Source organism: Bos indicus, chromosome 6 (assembly GCF_029378745.1).
Source record: "Bos indicus isolate NIAB-ARS_2022 breed Sahiwal x Tharparkar chromosome 6, NIAB-ARS_B.indTharparkar_mat_pri_1.0, whole genome shotgun sequence".
NCBI classification, from domain to species: domain Eukaryota; kingdom Metazoa; phylum Chordata; class Mammalia; order Artiodactyla; family Bovidae; genus Bos; species Bos indicus.
In genome coordinates this window covers 62,363,386-62,380,185 of record NC_091765.1, presented here as the reverse complement: position 1 = coordinate 62,380,185, position 16,800 = coordinate 62,363,386, and the positions used below count along the sequence as shown (strand labels likewise).

At 39.2% G+C, this 16,800-nt stretch overlaps 1 non-coding gene and 1 pseudogene across 1 annotated transcript in view; one reads left to right on the top strand and one right to left on the bottom strand.

Annotated features, from left to right (window-relative positions):
- LOC109560146 (uncharacterized) overlaps window positions 1-16,800 on the bottom strand; it is a 240,703-nt gene that overhangs the window by 162,112 nt on the left and 61,791 nt on the right. The gene's annotated exons all lie outside the window — the stretch shown is intronic.
- On the top strand, window positions 12,745-15,056 carry LOC109560024 (17S U2 SnRNP complex component HTATSF1 pseudogene; annotated as a pseudogene).

The following is a 16,800-nucleotide window of genomic DNA, read 5'->3' as shown; positions in this document are numbered from 1 at the left end:
ACTGTTCAAAAAATAGAATTAGTTCCTTAAATAGAAATGTTCCTGCAAATTCTTTTACTATTTTGCAAGTAATATCATAACTAGAACTTACAACTGAGAAGTTGTTTTCATATGTGGGAAGTATAAAAGAATATTCTATTTTCATAGTCTATTTAATTGGTTTAAATCATTTACTGCTTTTAATGCCAACATATTCTTGCTTTTTCATGTGTGAACTACATTTTTCTTAATTTCTCATAAACTAAATTTTGTCCTTTTAAATTGTAAAATCTCACTGAAGATAAGAACTCAGAAATTTAGAAAGTGTAATTTGAAGTGAGAAACTCATTTTAGCTTTTATTGGTATGTTTCCTACTGGATAGACCCATTCCTACTGGATAGACAGTGTGTTAAAAAGCAAAGTCATCACTTTGCTGACAAAGGTCCATATAGTCAAGGCTATGGTTTTTCCAGTAGTCACGTAGGGATGTGAGAGCTGGACAATAAAGAAGGCAGAGCACTGAAGAATTGGTGGTTTTGAACTGTGGTGTTGGAAGAGACTCTTGGGAATCCCTTGCAAAGCAAGGAGATCAAACCTGTCAATCTTAAAGGAAATCAACCCTGAATACTCTTTAGAAGGACTGATGATGAAGATGAAGCTCCAACACTTTGGCCACCTGATGCGAAGAGCTGACTCACTGGAAAACATCCTAATGCTGGGAATGATTGAAGGCAGAAGAAGAGGGAGACAGAAGGTGAGATAGTTGGATGGCAATGGACATGAATTTGGGCAAACTCCAGGAGATGATGAGGGACAGGAAAGTCTGGCATGCTGCAGTCCACGGGGTCATGAAGAGTTGGACACAACTTAATGACTAAACAACAACAGACGCCATTTGGGATGCTTCATAAATAATAAAAAACAATGATATAGCAACATTTACTAAGTATTTCCTGTGTGCCAAAAAATGCTCCATATGTTACCTCTTTTATTCCTTAAAATACGACTATGAAATATGCAACATTGTCCCCATCTTACTGAGAAACCTGATGTTCTGAGAGACTGAATGCCTTAGTCATTAAGGCAGAGCTTGGATTCAAATGCATATCTGGTTGAACCTTGCATTCCAGATTATAGACATCCTGGTTTCAGAACTGAAAAACCAACTCACTGATGCGCCTTTCTTTCACACTTCTGGCTGAAATGGGATTCCTGATTCCACATCCAGAAAATGCAAAAGCCTTCTTATCCTTAAAGTTTCTTCCCTGTATGACCTGTACTCTTCACAGCCTTTGCACAGTAGAAATGTTTCACTCAAATAACTTTTAAGAACCTTTTAGAAGTATCAAGTGGGGGAAAAAGGTCTCTAGAGGGTAGTACAAACTGGACCAGTGATAGGTCTTTCATGAGCCAGATGCCAAAATGTTATGATTTTTATGAAATCAGAGATTAAATACTGCACAAAGTTGATGTGTTTTACAACTGATATAGCTGGTTTCATATGCCATCATCTCCCAATAACTACAATTTTACTTCTGTTCCTGGGACATGTGGAACTCTTTTAAAAAAAAAAAAAAACCTGAAAAGAGCATTTGGCTGAACCCGTAAAGTACAGACTCAATTTTGAGAATGGGCAGTGGGCCATGCTCATAGAATGTCAGAACTAAAAAAGAAACGGAGATAAAGCTTAGCTTCATCAATTTCACCAGTTTTTAAAGAAGAGAATCAGGGAGCTCACTTGGATAGATAGGGACATCACACAAATGAGGACTGGCGTCCACTGGAGACATTGTTCCATGGCCACTGTTCCATGCTACCTAGTCTCAATAATGGCTGAAAGATCATATTCACACTCTCAGGTTGAGTTTTAAGTTCACTGTCTTTATTGCTATGCTGTGTACATCGTTAAATATACAGCAACTTGAAGCTATAAGCATTGTTTTGAATATTCTTTCCTATGAGTTTCTCTTGATGAATGCAGATCACCTGCTTCCCCATTATTTTCCCTTCTATTCCACACCTGTTGGGCTCCACAGCCTCTGGTTTTACTAATTTACCTCAGCATTTATCTTTCTCCCCTCTCATATTTCGATGCCAAACTTTTTCATGTGCCTTTATTTGGAACAACAAGAATGGAAGTGAAGCCTGACAGAAGCCAGGGAAAAGGTTAAGATCAAAGAACAGTCTTCTAATACAGGCAGGCTCGAACAAGGGACCCACTGAGGAGAGGATAGGGATGGGAGTAAGAAGGGAAGAAACTTGGAAAGGACCACATTCGGGTGAGAGAAAACAGACCAAGAGGAGTAATCAGTCTCCAGAAAAGTGTGGCAAACTCACCTTCCATTCAGATTAGTGCCTGTATTTGATGGGCTTCCCAGGTAGCATGGTGGTAAAGAATCTGCCTGCCAGTGCAGGAGATGCAAGAGCCACAGAAGACGTGGGTATGATCCCTGGGTCGGGAAGATCCCCTGGAGAAGAAAATAGCTACCCACCCCAGTATTCTTGCTTGGGAAATTCCATGGACAGAGAAGCCAGATGGGCTACAGTCCATGGAGTCACAGAGTCAGATATGACTGAGCGACTAAGCAGACACGTTCAATGGTGTGTGTTGGGAAAGTTGGGGCAGGGAAACAGCAGAGTCCAGGTAGGGGTCACTTTCAGTGCAGTGTTAAGGTGGGTAAAGGGACCGGGCCAAGCTCGTGAATCATGATTCTCTGGAACAAACACCATCGTGAGACCTAGTAAGTACAAGACCGTTTTCAGCCATGTATGGTAAAGCAGGAGCCAGTAAAGAGGGAGGCAGCGAAGAAAGCTAGGTTAGAACTGGGCAGGTTGTCAGAGACCCATCAGAACACGTTAAGGGTTCAGAACTAAGGGCCAATCCAGCAGAACTGATGCAATGAAACAGAGACAGGTAGAAATCCAGCCGTGTGCAGGGGCCAACAATGCAGATACTAAGGTAAGGTTGCATGCAGCTCAGGGCCTAGTGACCCAGCACTGATTTTGTGGCTTTTGGCAGCAAAATTTGTCTTGTCTTCTATTGCTTGACAGACTGTAGTCTCCTACTTTAGTCTCTATTGAATCAAGAAATGAGTGACTTCAGTTCCCAAAGCTGAGCTAGAGAAAACTGAGGCTGGCCCAGGCCATGTGCAGCATGCAGAGCGACATCAGAGGAGACAGAGAAATTGATGGCAAAAGGAAACACGACTGCTGAACTAGAACTGCAGCACTAACTATGAGAGTAGACTTGAGGTCCATAAAACAGCAGCTTTGAAAATATGACTAAGCCTGCTCAGAGAATTTTCCTTCTCTATGAAACAGGCACTGAACAGGCTAGCTTCCTGGACTCTAACCAGCTCAGGACCCACATGCTCCAAGGCTGTAAAATGTAACTCTCTGTGGTTCACTCTGGATTTACTGCCTGTAGTATCCAGCAGAGCCTGACACCCTGAGAGGAAGATTCCCATGCAGTTTTGGAATCACTGCTTCCATAAACCTAAGTTCTGATCTTAAGCACCCTACAACATATGACAGCTTTGGGGAGCAGCAAGGGATTCCCAGGTAGTACAGTGGTAAACAATCTACCTGCCAATACATAAGGTGCAGGAGACCTGTGCCTTTTGCTTGCCTACCCACAAAAAGAGAGAGGTTTAAAAACACACATATAATTTTATTTTTATTTTAATGGCTTTTCCTTAGGAAATTAATCATCTTTGTAATATGAGGAAGTATAGCAAAGATGATCCTGGTGTGTTTTTAAAGCTCTCTTTTTGTTGGTAGGCCAAAAAAAAAAAAGTCAGATTGCTGTAGTGAAGGAAAAAAGATATTACTATGGAATCACATTTATTTTTTAAGAACTTTAACAAATTCTGAAATTCTTATCTTGCAATTATTCAAATGTAGCATAGTTCTCCACATATGCTCAAAAGGTTATACTTATAGTTTCTGAAAGAACAGGAAAATTTTAGGACACTAGTTTTACAAACCAGTTGGCAATAAACATAAGCATATAACTAAAAAAGATCAATGTGTGATCTTGATTTTTTTTTTTTCAATCTGTCCTGGCTGTTTCATGTAGGCTCTGCCTGAAAGGGTTATCAGTAAGGTTCTTGTCAGGAAAACAGACACAATTCTAGGTTTTTCAGAGAAGAAATTTAATTGAGGGGATTGATTACACCAATGGTAGATGAGGTCAGAGACAAAACTGGGGGTGATGAGGTAACTCAGAAATGAGTAACTGAGTATTCTGTTTCTTGATTTTTGCATATCAGAATATCTCAAGCTTCAGGGGCTCAAAACAACCATTTCTTATCCTTATCTTTCACAGTTCTGGGATCTGGGGTGGTTCAATTCACGTGATGATGGAGGTTGGAGTCACCTTGAAATCTTAATTGCTCACCTGCGTTATAGTTGATGCTGGCTATTGACTGGGACCTTTTAGCGGGGGCTGCTGGCCAGAGCACTCAGACATGTGGCCTGGCTTTCCTTACAACACGACAGTGTCAGACTTCTTCCTGATGGCCCAGGCTTCAAAGGCAAGTAATCCAAGAGAAAGGTTAAAAGATATATCCCCTTATGACTGACCCTCAAACATCACTTAGTGTTCCACCTGCCATACTCTGTGCTTGATTAGTCAGTAAGCTTAGTCTAGATATAAAAGAAAAAGACATAGCCCTCATCTCTTAGTGAGAAGAATGTTAGATAATTTGTGAACATGTTTAAAGACCATCAGACAGAGGAAGTGGCTACCATCTTTATGTCAGGAAGAAGAGAAGGAGTTGGTATTACAAGAATCAAGAACTATTGCATCAGAGCTATAAAAGCCTATGTTGGAGACATGTGCTGGAATCATGGAGAGAGATGGAAGAGAAATCTAGGTCTTGCTGTTCTATGCACAGTGATCCACAGAAACAGTCCTAATTATTTCATCAACTTCTTGCTCTTGTTGTCTGCATCTTATAAAAATATGGCTGACTTGACAAAGTACTTACTGGTGCACTAGTAAAGTGATGAGTAGATTACTGATTTTTGTTATGATAATATTTTTCAATGAACAACACTATGTAAGTAGGCTGTCTGCTTTGTAGAAATGAAATATTTAAGTGTTTGATATATGCCAGTCTCTTTGATAAGTCAGGATCATAAGAAAAAGCAACTGGGCCAAATTAAAATAACCTAAGAGACACGATCTTAGGTTTGGAAACCAGTCCTGAATATTCATTGGAAGGACTGATGCTGAAGCTGAAACTCCAATACTTTGGCCACCTGATGCGAAGAAGTGACTCATTGGAAAAGACCTTGATGCTGGGAAAGATTGAAGGCAGGAGGAGAAAGGGACGACAGAGGATGAGATGGTTGGATGGCATCACTGACTTGATGGACGTGAGTTTGAGCAAGCTCCAGGAGTTGGTGATGGACAGGGAAGCCTGATATGCTCCAGTCCATAGGGTCACAAACAGTTGGACACAACTGAATGACTGAACTGAACTGAAGAGACACAATAACCAAATGTAATGTATGGTCTTAACGTAGACAAATCAACCTTAAAGGACATTTTGCAGCCAATTTTGAAAATTTGAAAATGATCTTGGTATTAGATGAGATAAAAATTTACTGGATAGGAAAGATAAGGATCATTGACTAAGAAAAGCAGCTTACAAAACAGGATGTACAAAATTAATATGTTTACTAAGGCATTAATGGTGCTGATACCTAAGGGAATGAGAATATAATGTTTGTTTTTATTGTGCTCATTTTGTGTTCTAACTTTCTCTAACTCATATGCATTATATCTATATCTATAAAAGAAGTTATTCTATTTAAAACCTTTTAAAAAATATGACATATTTGTGGACTCAAAATCAAAATCATATAGAACCTGTCTCTTAGATTCACAATTTCAAAAGTGCATCATAAGGCTGAGAAACAAATTTATTTTCAAGAACCTTGAATCCAGACAGAACCCAGAGGCAGAGATATGACCCCCATGTGGGGATCAATATGCTTTCTCTTGGATTTAAATAGACATTAGTGATTCTGAACAAAGCACAAAGGAAAAGGAAATTAAAGTGTCCTCTAAACTAATTTCCTCTCTCTTGTCTTAGCACATGAAAATATCTAGGTCTCTCCATCTTAAACTAAACATGATGCCCCCCAACAGTTCTATCCTTGATTTTATCCTTCTTTTTATTTTTATTTTATATATTCTTACAAAGCAGATCATCATCTATAGTGATGACTCCCAAATACATATTTTCATTCCTAATTGCTCTGCTAAGAACAGATAAACATTTCCATTGGAATTCTCAAAGGACCTTAGAATTCAAAATATCTAGCATTAAATTTAATCACTTTTGCTCTTGTGAAACATAATATTAATTTTACATTTCTAATACATATTAATGATAGTGATATCAAGTCAGAAACATAACGGTCATTGAACATTTCCTCCATAATCCCACTACCCATACACATTACTAGTCATTCACAGATACCCTGATAATCTATCTATGCAGAAAATCTATGTAGCTACTAAAATTAATAAATAAGTTTTCAAGGTTTCAGGATAAAAGACCAATGTTTGAAAATCACTGATTGCATTTCTACTAACAACCACTGGAAATTGCAATTAAAATATATTTTTACAATAGTGTAAACACATGAACTGGGAGAAGGCAATGGCACCCCACTCCAGTACTCTTGCCTGGAAAATCCCATGGATGGAGGAGCCTGGTGGGCTGCAGTCCATGGGGTCGCTAAGAGTCAGACACGACTGAGTGACTTCACTTTCCACTTTCATGCATTGGAGAAGGAAATGGCAACCCACTCCAGTGTTCTTGCCTGGAGAATCCCATGGACAGAGAAGCCTGGTAGGCTGCAGTCCATGGCTTCGCACAGAGTTGGACATGACTGAAGCAACTTGGCAGCAAACACATGAACTATGGATAAGGGGCTTCCCAGATGGCACTAGTGGCACAGAATCCACCTGCCAATCTAGGAGATGCAAGAGATGTAGGTTCGATCCCTGGGTCAAGAAAATCCCCTGGAGTAGGAAGTGGCAACCCTCCAATATTCTTGCCTGGAAAGTTCCATGAACAGAGGAGACTGGCAGGCTACAGTCCATGGGGCCACAGAGAGTCAGACACAGCTGAATGACTGAGCACACTTAGGAATAAATATGCTAAAATATGGACACTGGAAACTATAAAATATTGAGAAGAGATATTCAAGAAGATCTAACTAGATGGAGAAATATGTCATGCCTGTGGATCACGAGACTTAATTTAGTTAAGGTGGCAATCTTTTAATGAATGTACAGATTCTAACTAGGTTTCAATCAAAATCTCAGAAGCTTCTTTATAGAAGTTGACAAGTAATTCTAAAATTTACTTGGAAATGCACAGGAACTAATATAGCCAAAATAACTTTGAAAAGAAGAACAAATTTCTTATACTTTACTTAAAAATTTAGCATAAAAGTATTGGCTCCAAGATAGACAGATTGATCTATGGAATAGAACAGATAATACAGAGATATACCGATTGATATATATTTAATTGATTTTCCACAAAACTTCAAAGACAATTCCATGGAAAGTCTTTTTAACATAGATATCTATACGTATATATATGTTAATATGTATATATATAAACTGCAATCGAATTTTATACCATACACAAATATTAACTCAGAAATGGATTACAGGTATAAATATAAAATATAATGCTATAAAACCTCTAAAGCAAAATATAAGGGAAATTTTCTGTGTTTTATTTAGGTCAAGATTTCTTAGATAAGATATCAAAAGCACAATACATAAAATATTAATAAGTTGGATTTCATCAAAATGAAGAGCTTCTGTTCTCAAAAGTGTTTGTCGTTCAGTTGCGTCTGACTTTTTGCAACCCCATGGACTATAGCCCACCAGGCTCCTCTATCCATGGAATTCTCCAGGCAAGAATACTGTAGTGAGTTGTCATTCCCTTCTCCAAGAAATCTTCCTGACCCAGGGCTTGAACCCAGGTCTCCTGCATTGCAAGGGAATTCTTTACTATCTGAGCCACTGTTCTCCAAAGTGAAATGAAGAGAAGTGAAGTGAAAGTCATTCAATCGTGTCCAACTCTTTGAAACCCCATGGAACATACAGTCCATGGAAACCTCCAGGCCAGAATACTAGAGTGGGTAGCTTTTCCCTTCTCCAGGGAATCTTCCCAACCCAGGGATCAAACCCAGGTCTCCCACATTGCAGGCAGATTCTTTACCAGCTGAGGCTCAAGGAAAGCCCAAGAGTACTGGAGTGGATAGCCTATCCCTTCTTCAGCGGATCTTCCCAACCCAGGAATCGAACCAGGGTCTCCTGCATTGCAGGCAGATTCTTTACCAACTGAGCTACTGAGGAAGACCCCGTTCTCCAAAAGGCACCATTAAAAAAAAAAAGACAAAACAAAAAAGACCAAACCATAAACTGAGAGAAAATATTTGAAAATCTCATATCTGATAATGGACTTTTATCCAAATACAAAGAGAAATATCAGACCATAATAAAAAGAAAAAAAAAATTTTTAAAGAGTAAATGATTTGAACATTTTGCCCAAGATTTACTGATAGCAGATAAGCCCTTGTACAATGCTCAATATTATCCATCATTAGGGAAATGCAAATAAAAGCCATACCATACTACTACACACCCATTAGAATGTCTACATTTAAAAGACTGGTCATATCAAGTCATAACAAGTATTAGGGGGTGTGGATAACTGGAACATATGAGAATGCATGTTGCTGATAGGAATGTAAATTGATGCTACTTTGAGCAACCATCTAATAGTTTCTTAAGCTAAACATACATCTACTCATTGGAAAAGACCCTGATGCTGGGAAAGATTGACGGCGGGAGAAGAGGATGGCAGAGGATGAGATGGTTGAATGGCATCACCAACTCAATGGGCATGGGTTTGAGCAAGCTCCGGGAGACAGTAAAGGACAGGGAAGCCTGGTGTGCCGAAGTCCATGGGGCCAAAAGGAGTCGGACATGACTGAGCAACTGAACAACAACAACTAAATAACCCAGTCCTTCCAAGCCTATGTATTTGCCTCAAAGAAATAAAAACATGTGTACATAAAAAAAAATGTGTAGATGGATGTTTATAGCAGCTTTATTTGTAACAGCTAAAAACTGGAAATAATCCAAATGGCTATCACTGAGTACATGGATATAAAAATTGATTCCTCTATTCAGACCATGGAAAATAATTCAGCAGTAGAAAATGAATAAACTGCTAGGACACCAATAACTTAGAAAAATTTCAAAATGATTATGCTGACACCTCATTTTTTAGTAAACACATATATAAACCTAATTAAAAACTGATTTTTATTATTATTAAATATTATTTAATGTTTTTCAGAATACTGAAGTGGGTAGCCATTCCCTCTCCAGAGGATATTCACAACCCAGGAATCAAACCCAGGTCTCCCACATTACAGGAAGATTCTTTACCATCTGAGCCACCAGGGAAGCCCATAATATTATAAACAGCACACATTTATGCACTGTGATTTTCTACTCATCATCTTGTTGGAGGAGGTCATCAAGAAGACATGACTATCAGTTGACTGATGAGCTAGGCAACCAGAGGCTCCTCACTGTCTCCCCTGCTGGAGTCATTTCAAATGTAGATATGAGATAGTATTTTGTTGAGAACATCTACATGTATATGTAATGGACCCAGTTAAAACCTCTCCATAAAATTTTAAGATTCTGGTGGGTAGATGTGGAGCTCATGGGGCTGCCCAAGACAAGTTTCAGATGTAAAATCTCTCTTGCTTATTAAAACTGCCACCTGCCTTGAACAAATGTCTAAGGTCTTCTGGTCTTGGTCTTCTGTCCAGTTTTTAATCAGGTTGTTTGTTTGATTTTGTTGTTCAGTCTCTCAGTCATGTCTGACTCTTTGCAACACCACGGACTGCATCACGCCAGGCTTCCCTGTCCTTCACCATCTCCCAGAGCTTGCTCAAACTCATGTCCATTGAGTGAGAAATGCCATCCAACCATCTCACATTCTGTGAACCCCTTCTCCTCCTGCCTTCAATCTTTCCCAGAATCAGGGTCTTTTCTAATGTTTAAGTTATATGATCTATTTGTATATTTTGAAAGTAAATACCTTATCTGTAGCATCATTTGCAAATATTGATATTTCCTCCCAGTCCATAGGTTGTCTTTTCACTTTGTTTATGATTTTCTTTGCTGTGCAAAAGCTTTTAAGTCTAACTAAAAGTTACCGTTTGTTTATCTTTTTTTTTTATTTCCAATGTTCTAGGAGATAGATCCAAAAATATGTTGCTGTGATTTATGTTAAATAATGTTCTATCTATGTTTCCCTGTAGGGGTCTTTTGTACCTGGTCTTACATTTAGGTCTTAAATCCATTTTGAGCTTATTTTTGTATACAGTGTTAGAGCGTGTTCTAATTTCACTTTCTACATGTGATGGTTCAGTTTTCCCAGTACCACTTATTAAAGAGACTGTCTTTTCCCCCTTGTATATTCTTGCCTCCTTTGTCAGAGATTAATTGCCCATAATTGCATGGGTTTATTTCTGGTCTTTCTACTTTGTTCCACTGATTATGTCTGTTTTTTTCCCAGTGCCATACTGTTTTGACTACTGTAGCTTTGTAATATAGTCTGAGGTCAGACAGTGTGATTCCTCAAGCTCCATTCTTCTTTGTCAGGATTGATTTGGCTATTTGGGGTCTTTTGTGTTTCCATAAAAATTTAAAACTTTTTTTGTTCTAGACATAGAAGGAACCTAAATGTACATCAGCAGATGAATAGACAAGTTGTGGTCCATATACACAACAGAATATTACTTAGTCATAAAAAAGAATGAAGTAATGTCATCTGCAGCAACATGGATGCATGTAGAGATTATCATACTAAGTGAAATAAAACAGAGAAAGAAAAATATCATATGATGCCACTCATATGTGGAATCTAATTGTTTAAAAAAAAAGATACAAATGAACTTATTTACAAATAGAAGCAGACTCACAGATATCAAAAATGACGTTATGGTTACCAAAGGGGAAAATGGGGGGAGGGATAAGTAAGGAGTTTGGGATAAAACCCACACATTATGTAAGATAGAAGACCTATGGAGATCTACTCTATAGCACAGGGAACCCTACCCAATATTCTGTGATAACCTATATGGAAAAGAATCTAAAAAAGAATAACTGAATGATTTTGCTATACTCTTGAAACTCACACAACACTGTAAATCAAATATGCTCCAATAAAACTAAAATATTTTTTAAAAAGAAATACGGAGACTCCAGAAAGACAAGATTAAGAAAATAAAAAACTTTTCAGTAAAACTGTTAGAGGTTTACAAATTAATAAAAATGCTTTCCCCTATATTTAGAATCAAACACCTCAAACTTGCTGCAAAATACTGTAAGCTCTGGGTATAAGACTTGGTTATGGATAGAAAGAAAGACTGAACATTTGTTCCCCTGGAGGAGGAATTAATGATGTGGCTTCTTTGTACCTTCTCTAGGGCAAAAACCACTGAGTTTTATGCACAAGTCAATCTATTAACAAGCCTATTTCTTATATCAACTTGGAAGCAGGCTCTATTTTAGATGAAAATCTAAATGTCAAAAGTCTAGGTAATTTTTATTCTTAACACTCCCTCTAAAGTTGACTATCTTTTTTTATTATGATACTACAGGGGACATTTTAGGTTAGAAATGAAGTAATATGCCCACATACAGTTTTTGAAATGACACTAACCTTCTATTTCTGATTCATCTTCCTTTACTGCCTCATGTTCTTTTTGTAAAGATTGCTTCCAAATGTTCCATTTCTAATCAAAAAAATTTATATCACTCCTAAGAGACTAAATATCTTTTTTTAATTAAGTGATTTATAACAGCATAGAATTTGCTTACAGCTGGTTCAGCCATGTTGAAATTCATGGTCACAGCTTCCACCATCTGGAAAGGCGGTGATTAACCCCTGAGTGTATGCAACAGTTGACATAATGCCATTATGTTCATTTTTCTAAATTTCACTTTATGAACTCAATATTCTTTATATGTTTTTTAAAATTCTTATCATTTGCCTTTGTTTGCTAAGGCTGCCATATCCAAGTACCAAAAACTGGGTGGCACAAATAACAAGGAATTTTTGTCTCAGAGTTCTGGAGGCTAGAAGTCTGAGATCAAGGTGTTAATAGAGTTGATTCTTTCTAGGGGCAAGGAGCATCTGCTCCAAGCCTCTCCTCTAGCTTCTGGTGGTATGCTGTAATAATTGGCATTTCTTGACTTATGTAAGCACCACCCAATCTCTGCCTTCATTGTCACATGATAGTCTTCCTGTGTGTGTATCTGGACCCATACTTCCCCTTTTATAAGGACACCAGCCACATTAAATTAGGGCCCACCCTAAGGACTTCATCTTAACTAGTTACATTTGCAATGACCCTATTTTCAAATAAGGTCACATTCTCAGCTACTGGGGGATCGGACATATGATTTTGGGGGAGACATCATTTAACCCCTTGCAGACATATGCTACATTAGGAAAGTTATATCATTCCATATTGTTGATTTTCTTAAGAAAATCATTTTCATCTTATGAAAACAAGCATGAAGAAGCAGGGGCGGTGAGGCCGGCGAGTGGCCCTGACTTCTGAGGGGCTGCTGGGGCGCCACAGGGAGGCGGGCCAGGGGGCGGTGGGGAGCGGGCTGAGTGTGGCCAACCTCCTTTTCTCTGTTCCCCTCCAGCATCAGCTCGGCCTCTTCGCTCGACCGGACCTTGCCTCTAGGCTAAGTGGGCAACATGAGCGGCAACAACTTGGATGCAAACGACGAGTTTGATGAGCAGTTGCGAATGCAAGAATTGTATGGAGACACCAAGGACAACGACACCAAGAAAGATCCTGGTGGAGAAACCGATTCTTTCGGGCAGCAGCAGACTGACACCCCATACGAGTGGGACCTAGACAAGAAGGCTTGGTTCCCCAAGATCACTGAAGATTTCATTGCTACATATGAGGCCAATTATGGCTTTTCTAACGATGGTGCATCTAGTTCTACTGCAAGTGTCCAAGATGTCAGTGCTAGGACTTCAGAAGAACCTCCGCAAAGACAACCCCCTGATCCCAGTGATCCGAAAAATAAGGGAGAAAAGAGAAAGGCTGAATCAGGATGGTTTCATGTTGAAGAAGGCAGAAATACAAATGTTTATGTGTCTGGTTTGCCTCCAGACATTACAGTGGATGAATTTATACAGCTCATGTCAAAGTTTGGCATTATTATGAGAGATCCTCAAACAGAAGAATTTAAGGTCAAGCTTTACAAAGATAACCAAGGAAATCTTAAAGGAGATGGATTTTGCTGTTATTTGAAGAGAGAATCTGTGGATCTGGCATTAAAACTTTTGGATGAAGATGAAATTAGAGGCTACAAATTACATGCAGAGTTGGCAAAATTTCAGTTGAAGGGAGAATATGACGCCTCAAAGAAGAAAAAGAAGTGCAAAGACTACAAGGAAAAGCTGTCTATGCAACAAAAGCAGTTGGATTGGAGACCTGAGAGACGAGCTGGCTCATCCCGAATGCACCGTGAGAGAGTTGTCATCATCAAAAACATGTTTCATCCAGTGGATTTTGAGGATGATCCACTGGTGTTGAATGAAATCAGAGAAGACCTTCGAGTAGAGTGTTCAAAGTTTGGACAAATTAGGAAGCTCCTTCTCTTTGATAGACACCCCGATGGTGTGGCCTCTGTGTCCTTTAGGGATCCAGAGGAAGTTGATTATTGTATTCAAACCCTCAATGGAAGATGATTTGGTGGGCATCAAATCACTGCCCAAGTGTGGGATGGAACCTCGGATTATCAGGTGGAGGAGACCACAAGAGAAAGGGAGGAAAGGCTGAGAGGATAGGAGGCTTTCCCCAATGCTCCTGAGGCCAACAGAGGCCTGCAACATTCAGATTCCATCCATGCTCCAGAAAGGGCAGGGCCTTCTAGAGTTGGGCATTTTTCTGAGCACCCTGGCACATCTCAAACAAGTGTTCAAGCAGCTGCAACTGAAATGGCATTTGAAGAACCTATAGATGAAAAGAAGTTTGAAAAAATGGAAGATGGGGGAGAAGTTGAAGAAGCTGCTTCTGAAAAAGATGCTAAAGAAAATGGCCCTGAAAAAGAAGCTGAAGGTCCCCAAGAAGAATCTAAAGAGAGCTGCCTCGAAAGAGAGTCTAAGGAAGGCTGTCCCAAAAGAGAGCGTGAAGAAGACTTCCCCGAGAGAGTCTGGAGAAGGCAGCCCTGAGAAAGAGCGTGAAGAGGATAATCCTAACAAATAGTCAAAAGAGACAGCCCCTGAAAGAGAATCCAAAAAGAAGAAACTCAAAATGGATCCTGACAAGAATGGCCGTGAGGAGTCTGAAGAAGAAGGCCCCGGCAAGGAGTATGAGGGGGAGACCAGCCCCCAAAAGGTGGCTTCTGAAGATGACGACTCAGAACAAGAGTCTGAAGACTTCTCAGAAAAGCAGTTTGATGATGGCTCTGAAAGAGTTAGAAGAAAATGGCCTTGAGAAAGGTTTTGAAGAAAATGCCTCTGACAAGGAATTTAAAGAAAACATTCCGGAAAAAGAGTTAGACGAAAATGAGTCTGAAAAATCAGAATTCAAGGATGACAGCTCTGAAAAAGTATTTGATGAAGAAGGCTCTGAGAAAGAGTTTGACAAAGAGTCAGATGAAAAGGAAGAAGAGGAAGATGCATATGAAAAGGTATTTGACAATGAGTCAGATGAGAAAGAGGACGAAGAAGATGCAGAAGAAAAGGAACTTGAAGATGCTGATAAAAAGGACGAAGAAGATGATGCAGATGAAAAGGTATTTGAAGATTCAGACGGAAAAGAAGATAAGGAAGATGGAGATGTAAAGGAAGATGAAGACATAGATGAAAAGGTGTTTGAAGATGATGATTCCAATGAGAAGTTGTTTGATGATGAGTCCAGTGACAAATTGTTTGAAGATTCTGATGAGAGAGGGACTGTGGGTGCTTTTTAGGGAGATTCCATCTCCATTTTGCCTCTGCTGCAGGGTAATTACTCGTAGTACTACATGAATGTGTGCATAGAGGTAGGATGCCATCTGATTAATACAGTGAAGTGTTCATGGTTACCTGTACCTAATGATTTTAAATATGTGTTCATTGGCTGTACAGTTCAAACTCCATAGCATAATGCAAGTTAACTTGCTCCTTGTCCTTTGTCAGATTTCTTAAATGCATGCAAAATAATATTTTTTAAAGTATTCTGATTGAAGTTTGTGACATTCAGAAATAAAGAAAGTTGTTGATATGCAAAAAAAAAAAAAGAAAGCAAAAGTAAGTGCATTTCATTAGTACACTTACATCAACAATATGGAGCAATAATATAATGTAATAGTCAAATAGAAGTACTAAATTCAAATCAATTCAACCAATAGTTCAATTGTAGACCCTCTAGTTTATGTTCAGCTTCCCTTACCTAGCATCTTTTGGTTTTTGTTTGCTGCTTTCTAACTATACACATACATATATATTCACTGTCTCCTGATCAATTTTATAAATATGAAATAAAATAAAATATATGACCTCTAGCTCTGGGTGCAGTCCATTGGTTTTGGTCATCAAGTTTTAAACATAACAGCTCTGTGAAGTGCAGCAAGTGGGACTATTTAAGCTTGTTTCACAAGTATTGACAAGTAGGGTAGCAAGTAAATTTCAGTTCTGTTAGTGCCAACTCTAGTCAGTCAGTTCAGTTTAGTTCAGTTCAGTTCAGTCACTCGGTCATGTCCGACTCTTTGTGACCCCATGAATCGCAGCACGCCAGGCCTCCCTGTCCATCACCAACTCCCAGAGTTCACTCAGACTCATGTCCATCGAGTCAGTGATGCCATCCAGCCATCTCATCCTCTGTCATCCCCTTCTCCGCCTGTCCCCAATCCCTCCCAGCATCAGAGTCTTTTCCAATGAGTCAACTCTTCGCATGAGGTGGTCAAAGTACTAGAGTTTCAGCTTTAGCATCATTCCTTCCAAAGAAATCCCAGGGCTGATCTCCTTCAGAATGGACTGGTTGGATCTCCTTGCAGTCCAAGGGACTCTCAAAAGTCTTCTCCAACACCACAGTTCAAAAGCATCAATTCTTCGGTGCTCAGCTTTCTTCACAGTCCAACTCTCACATCCATACATGACCACAGGAAAAACCATAGCCTTGACTAGACAGACCTTTGTTGGCAAAGTAATGTCTCTGCTTTTCAATATGCTATGTAGGTTGGTCATAACTTTCCTTCCAAGGAGTAAGCGTCTTTTAATTTCATGGCTGCAGTCACCATCTGCAGTGATTTGGGAGCCCAGAAAAATAAAGTCTGACACTGTTTCCACTGTTTCCCCATCTATTTCCCATGAAATGATGGGACCGGATGCCATGATCTTTGTTTTCTGAACGCTGAGCTTCAAGCCAACATTTTCACTTTCCATTTTCACTTTCATCAAGAGGCTTTTTAATTCCTCTTCACTTTCTGCCATAAGGGTGGTGTCATCTGCATATCTGAGGTTACTGAGATTTCTCCTGGCAATCTTGATTCCAGCTTGTGCTTCTTCCTCTAGTCAGTAGGTACATTGAATTACTAACATGCTTAAAGACTGAGGTGTCCTGATTGTTCTCTTCCTCAAATCATGCTTCTCCCTGATTTCTTGTTTATGAATTATCTTCCTCCATACTATCTAACAATACTAACAATCTCTCTGTCCCCACTTCATTGGCCCTTT